The sequence below is a fragment of the Schistocerca nitens genome, chromosome 7, assembly GCF_023898315.1.
Source record: "Schistocerca nitens isolate TAMUIC-IGC-003100 chromosome 7, iqSchNite1.1, whole genome shotgun sequence".
NCBI classification, from domain to species: Eukaryota; Metazoa; Arthropoda; class Insecta; order Orthoptera; family Acrididae; genus Schistocerca; species Schistocerca nitens.
The window spans coordinates 345,511,802-345,530,070 of record NC_064620.1 but is presented as its reverse complement, the minus strand read 5'-3'; the positions used below and the strand labels follow the sequence as shown (position 1 = coordinate 345,530,070).

Sequence of the window (18,269 nt, the reverse complement as noted above, 5' to 3'; positions counted from 1 at the left end):
CTGTTTGTAGTAGCTAACCCGCACTCCTATTTTTTTATTCATTATTAAACCTACTCCTGCATTACCCCTATTTGATTTTGTATTTATAACCCTGTAATCACCTGACCAAAAGTCTTGTTCCTCCTGCCACCGAACTTCACTAATTCCCACTATATCTAACTTTAACCTATCCATTTCCCTTTTTAAATTTTCTAACCTACCTGCCCGATTAAGGGATCTGACATTCCACGCTCCGATCCGTAGAATGCCAGTTTTCTTTCTCCTGATAACGACGTCCTCTGAGTAGTCCCCGCCCGGAGATCCGAAAGGGGGACTATTTTACCTCCGGAATATTTTACCCAAGAGGACGCCATCATCATTTAATCATACAGTAAAGCTGCATGTCCTCGGGAAAAATTACGGCTGTAGTTTCCCCTTGCTTTCAGCCGTTCGCAGTACCAGCACAGCAAGGCCGTTTTGGTTAATGTTACAAGGCCAGATCAGTCAATCATCCAGACTGTTGCCCCTGCAACTACTGAAAAGGCTGCTGCCCCTCTTCAGGAACCACATGTTTGTCTGGCCTCTCAACAGATACCCCTCCGTTGTGGTTGCACCTACGGTACGGCCATCTGTATCGCTGAGGCACGCAAGCCTCCCCACCAACGGCAAGGGCCATGGTTCATGGGGGAAGCCCTAGAACGTAGAACTACTTAAACCTAACTAACCTAAGGACATCACACACATCCATGCCCGAGGCAGGATTCGAACCTGCGACCGTAGCGGTCGCACGGTTCCAGACTGTATCGCCTAGAACCGCTCGACCACCCCTGCCGGCGCATTGTACAGCAGCTAGATGTCATCGTACAAGGGAAAAACAAACTTGTGGGGAAGCGCCTAGAACCGCTCGGCCACCACGGCCGGCTTCACCTGAAAACTGCAATCTGAACCCAATAGAATGGATCTGGAGCCAAGTCAAGGAATTTGTCGCGAGAAATAACAAGACATTTAAGTTGCCAAACGTCCTGGAACTAATGCACGCAGCTTCGTGACACAACAGTACGTCACAAAACAGGAGGAGGAAACGTGTTATTAGTGGCTTGGGATTCTGTTGCTGATCGCCTCGTGATCAACATAGCAATATTGAAATGTGTTCCTCGGAGTCCGACATGGAAGGAGTTCAGAGATTACCAAACGACTGACTGTAATACTTTCAGTATTTAATTACATGGTGATATCCCAGCAGTGCGCTTTTACACCGCACACACCTCATGCTGAAAAATTATCCTTGTTAAAATCAGTAATTTTCATCATTCTTGCCTTTAATTGCAATACTTCGTTAGCTAAGATCGAGAGCATGTTATGTTTTCCATCTGGTTACCTAAGAGGCGTATCGTCTCAGTTTTACTATATATTAGGCCGGCCGCGGTGGTCTCGCGGTTCTAGGCGCGCAGTCCGGAACCGCGCGACAGCTACGTCGCAGGTTCGAATCCTGCCTCGGGCATGGATGTGTGTGATGTCCTTAGTTAGGTTTAACTAGTTCTAAGTTCTAGAGGACTGATGACCTAAGATGTTCAGTCCCATAGTGCTCAGAGCCATTTGAACCATTTTTACTATATATTATTTCTTTCCGTTTAAAAATTAAATGTCATTCAAAGCTACGTTGTTTTCTACTTAACCCTTTTCACGTCTTTACTGCAGCCGTTCACATCACTGCATGTTAGTTGGATCACTTGCCTGGCCAGTGCCACGCAAGTTATATGCGCCAGTAAAGCTGTTTCTCTGTATTATCACCGAGTCGATGTACGCATAACGCACAGCATAAAACGTTTCCTCATTATCATACTGGACTGTACTACAGACAGCTCGTCCTTCGCTCGACGTGAAACAAAATCCAATGAGGTTCCAGCAAAAGTGGAAGAATACATAGTGTAATGTTTACATAATTTTTACTCTTATGATGAACGGAACATAGAACTGTTGTACGCCAACGATGAACATGAACCGTCCGTTGCTGCCTGTAGCCGCCGCTTATCAGAAAACGGAAGTCCATTTCATTGGCGGCGAAATTCAAAGTGCCGCCAGTCCGAAACAGTCTCTGTGCGCCAGCTCCGATTGCGTCAATCGGCGAGTTCACAACAGAAACCAAGGAGAAATTAGGAGAGGTATAAAAGTTAAGGGAGTAGAAATAAGAAAAGAACTTTAGGGCTTGCCGATGACATTGTAATAATGTCAGAAGTTGCAAATTACTTGGAAAGAGGGTGTACGAGTGAACATCAACAAAAATGAAACAACGGTAATGGAGTGTCATCAGGCGTTGTTGAGAGAGTAAGATTAGTAAATGAGACACTAAAAGTAGAGATAAGATTTATTATTTGGGTAGCAAAATAAGTAACAGTGACCAAAGTAGGGAGGATATGAAGTGCATATTGGTAGTAGCAAGAAAAGCGTATTTGAAAAAGAAAAATTTGGCAATATTGAATACTAATTGAAGTATGAAGCACCCTTTTCTGATGTCGTTAGTGTGATGTTTAACCTTGTACGGAAGTGAAAAGTTGACGATAAGCAGCTCAGACAGTAAGAGAATAGCCGCGCGGGATTAGCCGAGCGGTATAAGGGCGATGCAGTCATGGACTGTGCGGCTGGTCCCGGCGGAGGTTCGAGTCCTCCCTCGGGCATAGGTGTGTGTGTGTTTGTTTGTCCTTACGATAATTTAGGTTAAGTAGTGTGTAAGCTTAGGGACTGATGACCTTAGCAGCTAAGTCCCATAAGATTTCACACACATTTGAACATTTTTTAACAGTAAGAGAATAGAAGTTATTGAACTTGGAGCTACAGCAGAATGCTGAAGATTAGGGGGATAAATCGATTAACTACTGAAGTGGTATCGAATCGAACTGGGGAGACAAGAAACTTGTGGTACAGCTTGAATAAAAGAAGGGGGTTGGTTGGACGCATTCTGAGGCGTCAAGGCATAGTCAGTACTGGTAATCAGGGGAAGTCTGTGGGGTAAAAATTGCAGAGAGAAGCGGTTCAAATGGATGTGGATTGCAGTACTTCCGTAAAGATGAACAAGCTTGCAGAAGATGGACTACCATGAAGGGTTTCGTCACAACAGTCTTCAGACTGAAGACCACAATATGCGAGGGGAAAATGGGTGTATGTATGCCTCTACACTCGCCGTCATCTCTTTCACTTTCATGAAACACAAAATGTACGATGGAGGCAGTAGGACTGTTTCACAGTCCTCCTTGAGAACCGGTTGCCTAGAGTTACCTAACAGGGTTTCGCGAGAACAACGTCACATTCTTTTGAGAGATTCTCTGTGAAGTTAACCGATCACCAGTGTCCCACTTTCGTATGGGCTATACCGATCTGTTTCTGTCCTACAGTACATCTCTGAATTCGTTCAGCATCTACTACTGTACTTCTTATTTGCGAAAGCGTAGAATTGCTGAAGCAGTAATCTGTAAGTGGCTGCTCTGTTATCTTGTGTGCCATTTCCTTTGCTTTCCTAGGTTCTTCCAACGAATGTAAATCTTTCATTCGCCTTCTCTGATACTGAATTCACGTGATTGTTCTGTTTCATACCCCCCTCTCTTAGAATTACCGCTAAATATTTAAACGATGTAACGTGTTTCACTAATCTTGTAACCATACACTGTCGGGCTCTTTCTATTTGGTTTCAGACATTACCGTGCATTGATCTACATTTAAAGAGAGTGCCATCCATTACGCCAGGCGGAAATTTTCTTCTTTGCGGCGCTTTGTATGCTTTTTTGTTATTGTTCTACGCGTTCCGTAGTAAAAAATATTGTCTTCGTTTCTTTGTGTTCGTAAAAGCCATCTTGTGGTTTCCTTTTATTTAATAAGCTATCAACATCGCTATTGTTTGTGTATGATATCCACAAGTGAGTTTTGTATAATCTGTTGATCTGTCTTCGCGCGAAGACCGACATTTGAAGTTTTAAATACGAGTGTTTTTCAAAGTGGTCTTTTAAACACCCTGTCTGTATTTTGCAGGTGAGTTGCACAGAAGAATGAAGGACTGTGGTGCTAGCTCTTTAACGTCTTCGTGGCGCGGTGAGTACCCACAGTACACAGACGTTTTTGTCACTTTTTTCATTTTTCACTGTACGACTCATTCCTTGTACTTGTGAATATATCAGGTTGACTGTTACCGTGTTTAGGCAATCATATGGCTCAACAAAGATGTTGACGTATCACCCATAGGATACGTCAGTCTCATCGTGCAAATTAAAAATCGAAAAAGATGTATTCAAAGATACTGCCGTCGAATTCAAACTATTGCGCTACAATAAAAGTGCTCTGTTTTCTGAAACAGGCCATAAACTTGAGGAAATTAATCCTGGGAAATTTTTGCACTTTATGAATTTTCCCCGCCATTAACGTTGCTACTCGTCATCATATTACAAAATGCAACCGTCCGCGCGAATTTTACATCCAACTTTGTGATGCATAAATAGCAGACCAAGAGTCATCCGAATCATCAAAAAGACCCTAACCGAATCTGAATAGCCTTTTCCGACATTAAGTGAGCCATATTTTGTCTTCTGTGTTAGAACGTGCTATACTTGATCCGTAAATATAGATACTCATAAACATATTACAAATTGCGAATCAGATTTTACATGGAACAGCCAGAGGCATAAACAGCAGTACATTGAATCCAAAGAGTGTAAGCGAAACTGCGTAGCCTTATCATTGAGTATCATTTATCTCTGCCGTGAGAAAGGGTTATGTGATTGATAATGGCACAGTCGTTTGGTAGGAAACGCTTATTTCAGTATAATTGCTGGGGCTGTGACTCAGTGGAAACGCAATCGCTGCTATCTTGAAGGAAACCCGCGCAAGAGCACTATGTAATCACAGAACGTAAGGATTGTGGTTGTTTCTTGCATTGTTGAAAGAGACAGTGTGAATGAGCTATTACTAAAATACTTACAGCATGGTTACTCACGCCAGTTGATATGTTTCGCGTACTTTCAAATGCACTTTCATGCTGCCACGGAAGGCAGATAACTGACAAGAGATTCATATCGCGCACATAACGTTATTTCCACATGTATCTTGGCTGCTCTCGAAAGTATAAAAAGAAGCTTATGCAATGAATCGGGGTAATTTGTACCCTCTTTTTATCACTTTGGAAATACAGGACATATTTTGTGTCCTGTATTATACTTCACAACAGACGTTGTAACATTCTACATCTGTAGTTACTGAGGCCTTGAAAAATTTCAGATGTATACTTACTACGCCCTGTTAGAGCAAAATTTCAATTGTAATGCTGGTACAAAGTTATACTGTCATTCAGGATAACGTAAGATCAGTCTTAAAAAACAAACAATGTTTCCTAAATCATATGTTCTGGGTAAATTCAGATCGTGTCAGAAGGAAGTCAATTGTTAATAAGAAGTAAAACCGAACAGTAAAATTCATTATCGCAGATTTACTTTGAAGTATCGTGGTATGTATATCTGCCTGGCATTGGTCAACTTAAATCACTGTCGCTAGAAGCTCTCTTCACAGCCAACGTTATAAACGGATAACCAGAAGCCTAAGAGTATGGACGAAGTTGGAAAGTCAAATGAAACACTAACTAGAAATCTCAGAGCTAATGAAACTGTTGCTATTAGTACAAATTAATGTAAGTAGGAGGAGCAGCAGCCATTTGAAACAAGAGTCGTCAGTAGTGCAACGAACCCTGACTGGTAAAAAGTTACCCTGATTGACTGTAATCGGAATGTTATCTTAGTTATGCAGATTAGGGGACTTCTGAAAATATCCCAGCTTATGTACTTTACAGAATAAAAGAGTAGGGCCAGCTCGGCGTAACGGATTGGCAGCAAATAGAGTATCCTCATTTCTTTTGTCAAATGCTTACGTTCTACAGCTAATTTGGGGGCTGCCAGTGTGCGGTTTCTTTAGAAATGTGTCACGTTGGATAATTTATTCATTCTAAAACAAATTACTGAGAAGACATGGGAATTCAGTGTAGATATCCACATAGATTTCAAAAAGCGTTATAGCAGAGTGAGCGCATGTGTAATGCCCTCAAAATTAATCAGATTTATTATATGCGTGTAGACGATACTTTATGCTGTATAAAACACCAGTAGGAGAGACTTGAAATTTTAAGGCGCACGCCGGACTGAGACAAGGGTATGCCATTTCAGCTTCATTATTAACTTTGTTTTACAAAATATCGATAGAAAATGTGCTAAACCTAAACCACAACGGATACAATAGCGGGTTGCACACATTACTAGATCTCCCTATGCGAATGAGGTAGCATTAAGCAGTAGGTCCAACTGAATTAATCAGAATTATACAGAACTATTCCAAAAATAGGAGTACGTGTTAATGAAGAGAAGACATCATATCTGTTCCCAAGTAAGAAAATCCGATGTGATCCACTTTCGATTGTAGGCTTCACCTTTCAAAACAGTTGACCGCTTCGTGTTCTTAGGGAGTATTAAGAGCTGGGTTGGGTTGTTTGGGGGAGGAGACCAGACAGCGAGGTCATCGGTCTCATCGGATTAGGGAAGGACGGAGAAGGAAGTCGACCGTGCCCTTTCAAAGAAACCATCCCGGCATTTGCCTGGAGCGATTTAGGGAAATCATGGAAAACCTAAATCAGGATGTCCGGACGCGGGATTGAACCGTCGTCCTCCGAATGCGAGTCCAGTGTGCTAGCCACTGCGCCACCTCGCTCGGTCGGAGTATTAAGAAACCATAACGGATATAGAAATATATGTCTGTCTAGCAGTAATTAACAGAACACATTACAGTTGTAGCAATACCTCACCAGTAATATTATATGCATGTGAAACTTTTATATATAGAAAGAAATGCGAAGAAAAACTATTAGTATTCTAAAACAACTTACGAAAAATTTTTCATCTCTAATCAATGAAAGTAACATGGAACGGAGAGTAAGAAAAAAAATCAAGAACTAAGGGGTTTTATCGAAGTGCTAGAGAATAGAAGGTTTTGTTAGGCTGGTCAAGGAGAAGTAATAGATTGCATATAATTGCATTCTGTAGGACAACAGTTGGAACGAGAGAAAGAGAGCCAGAGTTAGATGGGAGGACAACATCCGAGATGACACAGCAAGGATGAACATCAACTCAGAATGGACAACAAACACAGAGCAAAATTCCACCCGTCTCCTTTTACCAGAGCAAAGAGCATAATTTACACGAGCCGCTAAGTCAGCCACAGATAACATTTAAGCCCATTACATAATTCAAGTGGCGAACACCAGGTAGACCATTACGCTAAAAAACACGCGAAAATTTTCAAGCAGCTAATAAAATAACAGCGGGTATGAGGGGGATTTGAGTGGGGACAAAGTAAAAACGTTCCAAAGCAACAACAAAAAAAAAAGATCGAAAAATCACGAACACAAATTCCTCTAGAGTAAACTGAAAGAGAAAAACTGAAAACACAAAATTGAAATCGAATTTTTCGCTTGAGGAAGCTCAGAGGAAGACAGCATGACCAGACATCATCCCCTCCCCTTCACAAAACAAGGTAATTGAAAAAATGACGCACGCGAATTTCTCCAGAATAGACCGAACAAAAAAGTGGACTCGAATTTTTCGCATGACATACATATCTCAAACGAAGACTGCGACAGCAGACACTCACACAAAACAACGACATAATCGAAAATTAACGCATGCAGATTCCTCCAAAATAAACGGAAAGAAAATATAAAACACACACACACAAGTCGAATCGCAGTGTTCGCTGGAGCTATGGCTCAAACAAAGCGAAAACAGACACACCAGAAAAAGCAACCAAATAATTGAGAAATGGCACGTATGTACTCGTCTAAAGTAAACAGAGCGAAAAATGCAAAAAACATACAACTGGAATGAAATATTTCGCTTGACCTATCGAAAAATAACACAAATTACCCCAGATTAAACAGAAGTAAATAGAATCGCACTACAAACGAAAATTAACACGTCGAATCACGTCGAAAACCGAAATAAATAATCAATAAGTAACAAAGACTTGATCCCATTCCATTGAATCGTTACTACAGATCACATCATAAAAAGAAACATTCGCCACAAGAATGAGCCTCCGGTAACGGCAACACGACCACTATAAGAGCAATCGATTTCATGTAAACAGCGCCTCCAGATGTCACATGCAAAAAATATAGCGAAATATTAGCAAAAACCAACATTATAAACATCACTATTCTTTCCGCACACGACAAATTGAGCCATGTACTTATGTTCCTGTATAAACTCGCCTGCAACAAACGCGGGACATAACAAAATAGCCAAACAATTGTAACATTACAATTATAATCACTAATCGTTTCACTCGAAAAAATTTAAGTTGTGCTTTAAAAGTTTCTGCCTAATCTTACTCTCCGGAACCGTGCGAAAGAAACAAAGAAACAGCCAGATATGTGTGAGAAAAAACGAATCGTTACTAGAGTCTCTATCAACAATTTAAGCTGTGCTCTCAGGTTCCATCGTAACCGGTCCTTCATACATTACGACGTATGTGGAATAAACAGTATAGTTTACAGAGATCATAGATTACACTACTTACTAAGACAATCGCAGATAATATTTAATAACAGGCCGCTTACAACATTTGCAGCATAACCTCAGGAAGTCATGGGTCAAAGCAGACGAGTGGAATCGGACCGTTTGCTTGACCCTAGCAGAGTCGACAGAAAGAAATTGAAGTGGAACAGGTGTGTGTTCGATAAGGTCCTTGCCAGTTCTAAAGTAAATTAAAGTGAAGCAAAGTTATTAAGTAAGTAAAAGAGTGGAATAGAGAGCTAAAATGTGCGTGAAGATCGAACTAAGTAAAGTGAGCCATAGGAGCGTCGCATCGAGACGGTCCCCTGTAGCCGCAACAAGCGGCAAAAGTGGGTTAATGTGCTGCAGCTGTTGGAGACGCGCTCTTCCGCATCCTCAGCAGCCCGACAGTCACGCCGCACGATTATGCCATCCACTTTCCGTCGGGTTGCTTTTACCTGCCGACAGCGATCACCGCCTGTCTCTCAATTTGGAAAGTAAGTTTTCCACAACCGATGCGTTTTCTGCCTCCAGCCACAGGTGGTTTGCCGCATAAACGGCAACGACTTTAACAGGGGAGCATATTCAAGCGAATAATATAGAGACTAAATTTATGTCTGCGGTAAACTCCCCTTTTTTTAAAGGTAGAAACACTTTTATTCGCGTTCTGTACATGCAGTGCTTCTAATAGTACTTAATATTCGGTTATTCTGTTATATTAGAGAATATGTAACTAAATCTTATTGGTGGGTCAGAAGGAAGTGTCACTTGCGCATCCAAACGTCCATGGTTCAATCTCCAGATTACACGAGAATTTTTCTCAGTCATCTATTGCTTGTTTGATCTCTGGCAATGATTTACAAAACAAACACCTGCCAAGTTTCCCCATGGTCCTTAATCCTCGGTAAATTGCAGGTCCTCCAATAACTGGCTTGGTAAATGAGGGCGGAAATCGCAAGAAGGCCACCTCCATTATAACCTTGCTTATAGGGGTGTGTAAGTATGTAGGAGTCCAGAAGCCAATAAATAAAAAAGAAATAAAAAGTATGAAACCAAATGCATAACGTGTTCTGTTCAAAGAGGGCTGTCGCATACTTGCGGCGCCATTAGTGTGCTCTCTGTCTTTGTTTCTTATCACACTCTGCATCTGTTGCCTGGCTTGGTAATTGACAACTTTGTGATAATCGCCACATTGGGGTACTGTTTCTATTGCTGACTCTCTCTGACCAATTTATTTGGTCGGAAAAGTGTCATCCTCTTTTGTTAACATAATAATTGCCATGTTTTCTTTATGCCACCCATAATGTACCACTGCACTTGTGTCATGAATATCATTCGCGCTGTGATACACATATCGTGCTCTAATAACACATATACTACGGTTGCATCTGCTCAATAACGCAAGCAGCCTTCATAAATTAGATAAGTGGCAACATAAAGCTATTGGAGCATTCAAATCGGCTCCAACTAACACATTGCTGGTGGAAATAAATGAAATGCCGCAGGAAATGAATCACTGTCAAATTTCTCATGGAACGTTCCCACTTCTCAGATGACAATTTATTAAAAAATTCTAGAGATCTTACTGCAATATGTTATGTAGGCAAGTATTCGATTAAGAAGAAACTACCACCCGTAGCAGAAAGTAAAGAGTACTTCGATGTGTTGTCTTTCCCAAGTTCAATCTGCTACACTTCGTGAAGCTGAATGTCGAGACACACCTTCCATTCATCCAAAATACTCTGAAAGGGAAAATTTTAGCTGACAACCTAGAAGCATGGCCATTCTCAAGAAGTATCTACGCAGATGGATTTACACAAGAAGGAAGTGCGGAAGTGCATTCATAGATACCAAAACTAATCGAAGAGGCAAATTCAAGCGCCCTTAATTTACGTCCATACCCAATAAGGAAGTTCTAGCAGTTTCAGAGGGACTTAAATACGCTAAAGATGTGCAAGAAGAAATAATCATTATTTTATCAGACTCAAGCTGAGCATTGATGCTGTTGAAATGCTACGATGTCAACAACGCCAAATATTAAGTAGTAAATCGCGCTGTAGATGCAGTTCAGGACGTCTCCCGCCTAAATAAGACGACCACTGTATTATGATACAATTTTCTATGATAAAAAGATAAAGTCGTATGGCATTGTTGGCTAGCAGGTTCAGCATTGTAATTGTAAATGTTTTTTTATTCTTCATGAAATGTGAGAGTTTTGTGTCTGACTGGATCTAGCAAGCGTGTCATGTTTTCGTTGGGTGATGGAGACGAGAACAGGGAGAGAGTGAAACCCGGTACTGGCAAATATTCTCCTCCTCTCGAATAGCACCAAGAGGACGCCGAGCTTAGAGGCACCATCCGACGGACGGATCACCATCAACAGTGTTACATGCCCTCGGATTTGGAATTTAATCCAGTACTTTGGCTCAGATACGAGTGATCCGGGACTTTACACCACCGCCCCTCCACCCTTTTGCCATAAAGACAGAGGGAAAGCAAGCAAAAGCATGTGGCATACCCAGACGGTTACCCACTACTGACGTGGCTTTACTTCTGTGATGTGATGAGAAATCTGTGTAGGCAGGCCGGTGGCACACATTTTCTGTGATATGCTACGATCACTGCTGCAATGGCCAATCTGCATCTGCAGACCGAGAGATGGAGTCAAAGAGACGTCTGACGTGTTTGAGAAGGAAACAGTAGTGCAATTTCTAATACAATAACCGTCATCAACAGCTGTAAATCACTGCAGTGCGCGATATTGGGAGCTATTTCTTCTGTTATATTTACGAAGTATCCTCTGTTTCGAATCCACGGATGAGGCACTGGAAAACCAGTTACCAATTTACCTGTGTGTGAAGACTATCCTAAACAGGACAGTACTATGGGTAATAGGGTATTTAGGAAATCGCAAGATTTTAAGATTCGTCACTAGAAGACAAATTTCTCCACATTCTTTCCGTGAAATAACCTTACATAATCGTTTAGTTTCAAATCCGCACCCTATTCTTTTCCGAGATAATGTATATATCTCTGACTATAATCGCAGCTCATTAGTTAGGAAAAGACTGCAGCATGTTAACGTTTAATGAAGAATAAGCCTTCACATTTCTCAATAATTAGTGGCTGCTGTGAACGGTTGCACCAGTGTGGTATCAAAAACTAGCCTGGGATTTGTGCAGTTTTAATACATGCAACTTCTCATTATAAATGACATCGTCACCTGCGTAGAGTTTGGCGATTTTCAGAGTTATCTTACTCGATGTTTGTTTGTATGCAATCTAATTTAGCTGACACAACAAAAATATGAACTGTGGCCCCACTCAGTCACTCTATTTACCGAACGAAGTGGCACGATGCTTTCGAAATCAAGCTGTTATCTTGCTTTCTGTTTACTGAGTCGTGTGGAAATATGCCCTTCACTTTTGTTGGCCTTTGTGGATCATTTGTGTTTCACACGTTTCGACTTCTGCCCCAAAATACAACATCGGGACAACATGGTGTCCAGAAAAAGCTCATCTCGTACACACTGAATACAGTAGAACTCAAGACTGGTTCAACTAATTACGATGGACAGGCGGAATTTCGTTTCACGCGGCGACACTGCCATACAAATAAAACGAAGGTTGTGATGCGGCCTCGTACCGTCTCAAGTGATCGATAACTGGTCTCTACAATAACTGGGCCCAAGACCGTTAATCCGTTAATTAACGAAGATAACTTTTCGTGTAATGGATTGAATTTTAAGTTAATTTTTGAAAAAGTCAACGGACTTGTGAGTCCGTTAATCGATAATTAGGTATCTATTATTTATGACAAAAATGACTCCGCGCCGCCCGCAGAAATCATTTTCCACAAGTTCGAATCATGTACGCGTGCGACTGATTTAAACAAACGATGCGAACGAAAATAACAAACTGTAGGTGTTGGCTCTTTATTGGTGTTTGTTCAATGAGTTCGCGTTAAGTAGCACTTTTTGTTAATGGATTCTCGCTCTACAACCGCTGAAAATTTGAGGGTGCATTTAAATGATTACGTTAATTTTGTTTCCAGATCGCGAGAACAAAATAATACTTTTTGATTGTGAACTGTGCTAGCCTAAAAAGTCTAGGGCTCTCACTTTGAGACTTAACGATTTGAAAGCACACGAATCACGATATATATAGTTTGAAGAAACATTGAAGGCTCAGTCCCTTATAGGAACACAAAAAAGAAGAATCAGTCGCAAGTATTCGGATACCCACAGCGGAGCCAGCAGCAAAAATCCGATTGAAATGATACGATAGAGAAGCATTGGAGAGTCTTTTAGCATTGTAGTAATTGGCAGTGGTGTGTCTCAAGCTAGTGTGAACCAATACAGTAAAATTTGTTCTTACCAACATGATTCATTTACATGTCGTCGAATCGAAGTCATCTGGAAAGCTCATAAAAACTTCGAACCTCAGCAAAGGCTCAATTTCGAGGAGAATATAGGGCAGACACTTCGTTGATAAGCATTTTCGATTAAAGCAACATCTTATAAAGGGAAATATACACCAAGAATAAGATACTATCTTATTCTCCTGTATTTTGGTTCTTCCGTGGCCTAATATTGATGACTAAATAATCACAAAATAAATGATTAAACAATTGAACTGTTTTTCTTTCTTTTTTTAAAAAAATTGTTGTCGATGCCCTAATCCTACCTAAACTCCAACCAAAAAATGTTTGTTTAAGCAACGGTAATTAATTTGATTCACGTGCTCATTTTAGTACACACACAGCATAAAGCTTACTATTACGAATTAACGAATAATGGTTAACTTCCGATATATCTCCTGTAAAGTATCGCTTCAACGTTTAACGAAATTAACTATTTTAGTAACACAATAACGATTAGGGAAGTTTTTGGTAAAAGTTGCCGAGCTATGGTTTCTATAACGGGCAGAAAGCATTAACAGCCTGGTCAAAAACTCATAATTACCTCGTCTCCAAGATACTCTCTTGACGAGATGTAATGCATCATTTCTGGCGACCACAACCCGAATTTAAAGAAGTAACAAGCAGTCAAGGTTTCATTTCGCTGCTCAAGTATAAATCAGATGAAATAATTTGAAACAGGGACCAGCCACAAGTATGGTTTAAAAAAGCTTATTTATATTAAACGAAGACCTGAATTAAATAAATATAATGTGCAGCTTGAGAACCCGCCATTGAATATAGGAAACAACGTTATTCAAAAAGATTGAACATTCTGATAGGGAAAAAGCAAGATTCTAACACAAATTACGCTTGTTATACTGTGGTAATTTTGATGGATGTATTTCGAAGCGCGCATATAATAATTGGGAAAACAATAGTTCGGAAGTTATCTTTGTGACACAGTGTATAGATTCATTGGATATTTGTATCCACACGGGTCAACCAAAGATGTTTGAAGAAGGTAGATTAATACATTGCCTGAAAATAGCACGTGCACATTTTTGAGGGGTATTATTTTATTATAATGCTGCAGTTGTGGTTGATATAAACTTAGTAATGTAACATTAATAATGAATCGGTATCTATAATCAGAGCCGGCCGCGGTGGTCTAGCGGTTCTAGGCGCTCAGTCCGGACCCGCGGGACCGCTCCGGTCGCAGGTTCGAATCCTGCCTCGGGCATGGATGTGTGTGATGTCCTTAGGTTAGTTAGGTTTAAGTAGTTCTAAGTTCTAGGGGACTTATGACCACAGATGTTGAGTCCCATAGTGCTCAGAGCCATTTGAATCTATAATCAGACTGTGTGATGTCCTTAGGTTAGTTAGGTTTAAGTAGTTCTAAGTTCTAGGGGACTTATGACCACAGATGTTGAGTCCCATAGTGCTCAGAGCCATTTGAATCTATAATCAGACTATGTGTTAGGATTATAGCCCATAGTCCGAAATTACTTTTTAGTTGGCACTTCAAGCTTTGAACTCCGCAACCGCAAGCGCGAACTGTCAGCTGTTGCCAGTGCGCCACAGCAGAGTGCCAGTCCCACCCTACTAAATAAATAAACGTCGTGTGACTAGGGCCTCCCGTCGGGTAGACCGTTCGCCGGGTGCAAGTCTCGATTTGACGCCACTTCGGCGACTTGCGCTTCGATGGGGATGAAATGATGATGATTACGACAACACAACACCCAGTCCCTAAGCGGAGAAAGTCTCCGACCCAGCCGGGAATCGAACCCGGGCCCTTAGGATTGACATTCTGTCGCGCTGACCACTCAACTACCGGGGGCGGACAGTCCCACCCTCATAAAGAGTTGAAGCTCATTACCGAAACATGGAATAATTTCTTCAGAAAACGGTGCCAATTTCGATTTGTAACGTGTGATTGCTTTGTGTACCCACTTTGAGATTTTTCGAGTATTTTATTGTGGTAAACATCACTCTTAGATCTTTGTTTACTGCATCGATTATCCTACGCCAGCCAATTTGATGTTTTGCAGTTACACACGGTAGTACTGGTGGCCGAGGAGATCATTCATTCGCGTGTTAAATACTAAGGCCTACAAGACTTCAGTATACTTATTCACACACTGCGACATTTCTTACACTCTACACCATTGCATACAATTTCAGTAATCTGTGAAATCCACACAAAACCGTTTTTTAACACATGGAATTAGCTAGATCTCAGTTCACTCGGTATTTTATTCCGGCTCGTGTTATTGTGATAACAGGATGAAAGTATCTTTTGGGAATAATGTATCTTCGTTTTGTTCATTAACAGCGCATGTTGTCAATGTTGTATTCTGCAATGATAGCCACATCATCTTGCTCAGATAATAGTGTAGTAAGGACAAAGCTATACGAGGAGCAGGCAGTAACAGGAACAAACTGGATCACATGACGACACAGACACGTTCTAATTCCAAGAAGCGCGCCTCTTATTTTTCTAGAAGTGCAAGCGAGAAAATGGATTACAATTTTTTTTTCTTCGCGGAAAGTGCGTCTCATCTCTTCGCGTAATTCCAGTGTCAAAATTTAGATTGACTATGTAAAAAGTTAAGCATTTTAGAAAGTAGGACGTCAACAGGACATGAACGTGGAAACACAATACTTGAATTGGTTGAGAAGTTTTTGTGTTATAATTATGTGGCTTCAGTGTGCTGATCAACGAGATGTTAAACACACAAAACTGTGCCCGCATCTCGTGGTCGTGCGGTAGCGTTCTCGCTTCCCACGCCCGGGTTCCCGGGTTCGATTCCCGGCGGGGTCAGGGATTTTCTCTGCCTCGTGATGGCTGGGTGTTGTGTGCTGTCCTTAGGTTAGTTAGGTTTAAGTAGTTCTAAGTTCTAGGGGACTTATGACCACAGCAGTTGAGTCCCATAGTGCTCAGAGCCATTTGAACCATTTGAACCACAAAACTGTGTGGACGCTAATATAAAGATAATAAAAGACAGAACACAAGATGCTTACTGACTTTTTTTGTCCTGCGACGCGTACTTTATTCAACAGAAGAATCAAGTGCAACTACGCCTTGTTCAGTTGTTTCACGTTTAGTTTTTGCGCACAGATCTGATCTGATGAAACGCTTAATTATGCGTGCAGTTGCCTTAGCTTTTTATAACACGATGCTTTTGTCGTGACTCATTCATCCACCAACAATGAGCCATTTGCAGTGGGAGTACTTAATTCATTTCTTTGTTTAGTTTTAATGAAGCGCTCTGTCTCAGTCGACAGTGTACTACAACCTGCAATGTAAACAAAATTTTGGACCGAAGACGTAAAAATATAACATAGTGAACAGAAAACAGCGCATGACAAAATATGTCATACTATGTATCAAAACTCGTGTACTTCGGCGTGTGACGAAATCTTGTGAGGAAGTATGTGTGAAGAAAGACCCGCTAATGAGATGTTCTTGAACATCATGGCCGTCTTCTCGATTCATAGCAAGCTTGTCATTGCAGTTGAGGGCGTTTTGTGTTTCCTTTTGACATTACTTATTCTGGAGTCAGTATTGACATATGTGTAGCTTAAATGCTGGAACACTTTAACTCTGAAATAGGAGTTACGGCCGGGACAGGGGTGTGCTGACCACGTACCCCTCCACATCCGCATTCCGTGACGCCTGTGGGCTGAGGATGACACGGCGGCCGATCGGTGCCGTTGGGCGTTCCGAGGCCTGTTCGGACGTAGTTTTTTAGTTTTAGTCATATTACATTTTCTGATTTCATAAGGTCTTTGCACCAACGCGGGAGGGGTTAATATAGTGGGTTCTCGGTGCGCATAATGGTTTGGTTCCGATAACGCCGTGCGTTCGTGGTGGAAAAGTTTATTCAAAATGGTGGATCCTTGATCAAAACACATTTTGCTCTTCGTGGTCATGATGCCATTCGCACTGGACCAGCAATTAGGAATTGAGCATCTAATTTAGAGCGATGTCTTCTTCATTGAAGAGAAAACCACCAGGCCGAATTACGGCCTCAACGTTAGCGGGATACGTGGATAGAGGCATTTAACATCACCCAAGCGTTCTTTTCGTAAGCACGCCGCTACACTAGCTGTCAGTAGTGTTAGAAGAATCCAGAGACCTTCAGTTGCACTCATACAAGATGCAAATAGGGCAACAGTTAAGTGAAAGAGGCTAGGAACAAATCTGTGCCACGACAATCTGCAGTGTATCCCCCGTACTGCTGTTTTGATCTGTAGTGACGAGGCCCATTTTCATCTGGTGGGAACCGTTAATAAACAACATTTCGGATGTTGGGCTGACAATAATCACCGGAATCACCACTATCGACCACTCCATAGCATTCGAGTAACATACTGTTTCAGATTTTGGTCCCTGAGGTCTGCGTTTATTCGAAGAAAGTGATCAGGTCCTAACAGTGACTTCTGCTCGATATTGTTACATGCTTGTAAATTTTCTGCAACCGAGATTGAATGAATTATTGCGCAACCTTGACAAGGTCAACATCTGGTCCCAAAAATATGGTGTTACAGCGTTTTTAAATGAAAACTTTAAGACATGTGTTTCCCGGTCACCTCTTCTCGTCTCGAGGTGACGTTGGTTGGTCACCCAGGTTACCTGTTTCACTCACATGCGATTTATTTGCCCGGGGCTACCTTGAGAAAAAGGTGTACACACCTGGTCCCCGATGAACTGCCATCACCGAAGAAATAAATGCTATTCTCCGAAATATGACTCGTAGGGTCATTGACAACTTCCCGGATAAGCTCCATCAGTGTGTGGACAGTGGAGGTGGCCATTTGCCAGATATCAATCGCGGTTTGTTTTTATTGTAAGGTAGGCTAGACCTTTTTGAAATCGGAAAGTTAATATAACGGAGCCAGTATTGTATTTCCAGCATCGGGTCACACAGATGGTTATTGTTCGAAAATTTATTGTACTTTGACGAGTTGCTATGGAACATATGCAAATGCACGTAATTGTGTACGGAAATCATCTGATAATGACTCGATAAGAAGTCGAAACCTGTTTTGAAAAGTATAATAAAAAAATTAATTTACAAACCGGTCACTGTGTTTCCCTAAGGCAGTGAACCTAGTCTCTGTATGGTCGTTTAGTGTACGTCTATGAAGGTTGCAACCATTACACGTGTAATGAAGTGATAACAGCTTTCTAAAACCAAAAATATTGATTCACATTTACAGCTTCCGGAAAAATGTATGATAGAAAGAGAGAGTACGCCTGAACAAATTGGCTATTAACGTGTTGATTTGTTGAACACGCACAAGGTACTACAA

General features: G+C 41.3%; 1 long non-coding RNA gene across 1 annotated transcript in view; it reads left to right on the top strand.

Moving 5' to 3' along the window:
* Positions 1-4,035, top strand: part of LOC126195322 (uncharacterized) — a 104,445-nt gene extending 100,410 nt beyond the window's left edge. The window contains exon 3 of the long non-coding RNA XR_007538580.1: positions 4,000-4,035. This is a non-coding gene — a long non-coding RNA (uncharacterized LOC126195322). The remainder of the gene's footprint in view (positions 1-3,999) is intronic.
* The last annotated feature ends 14,234 nt before the right edge of the window (positions 4,036-18,269 follow it).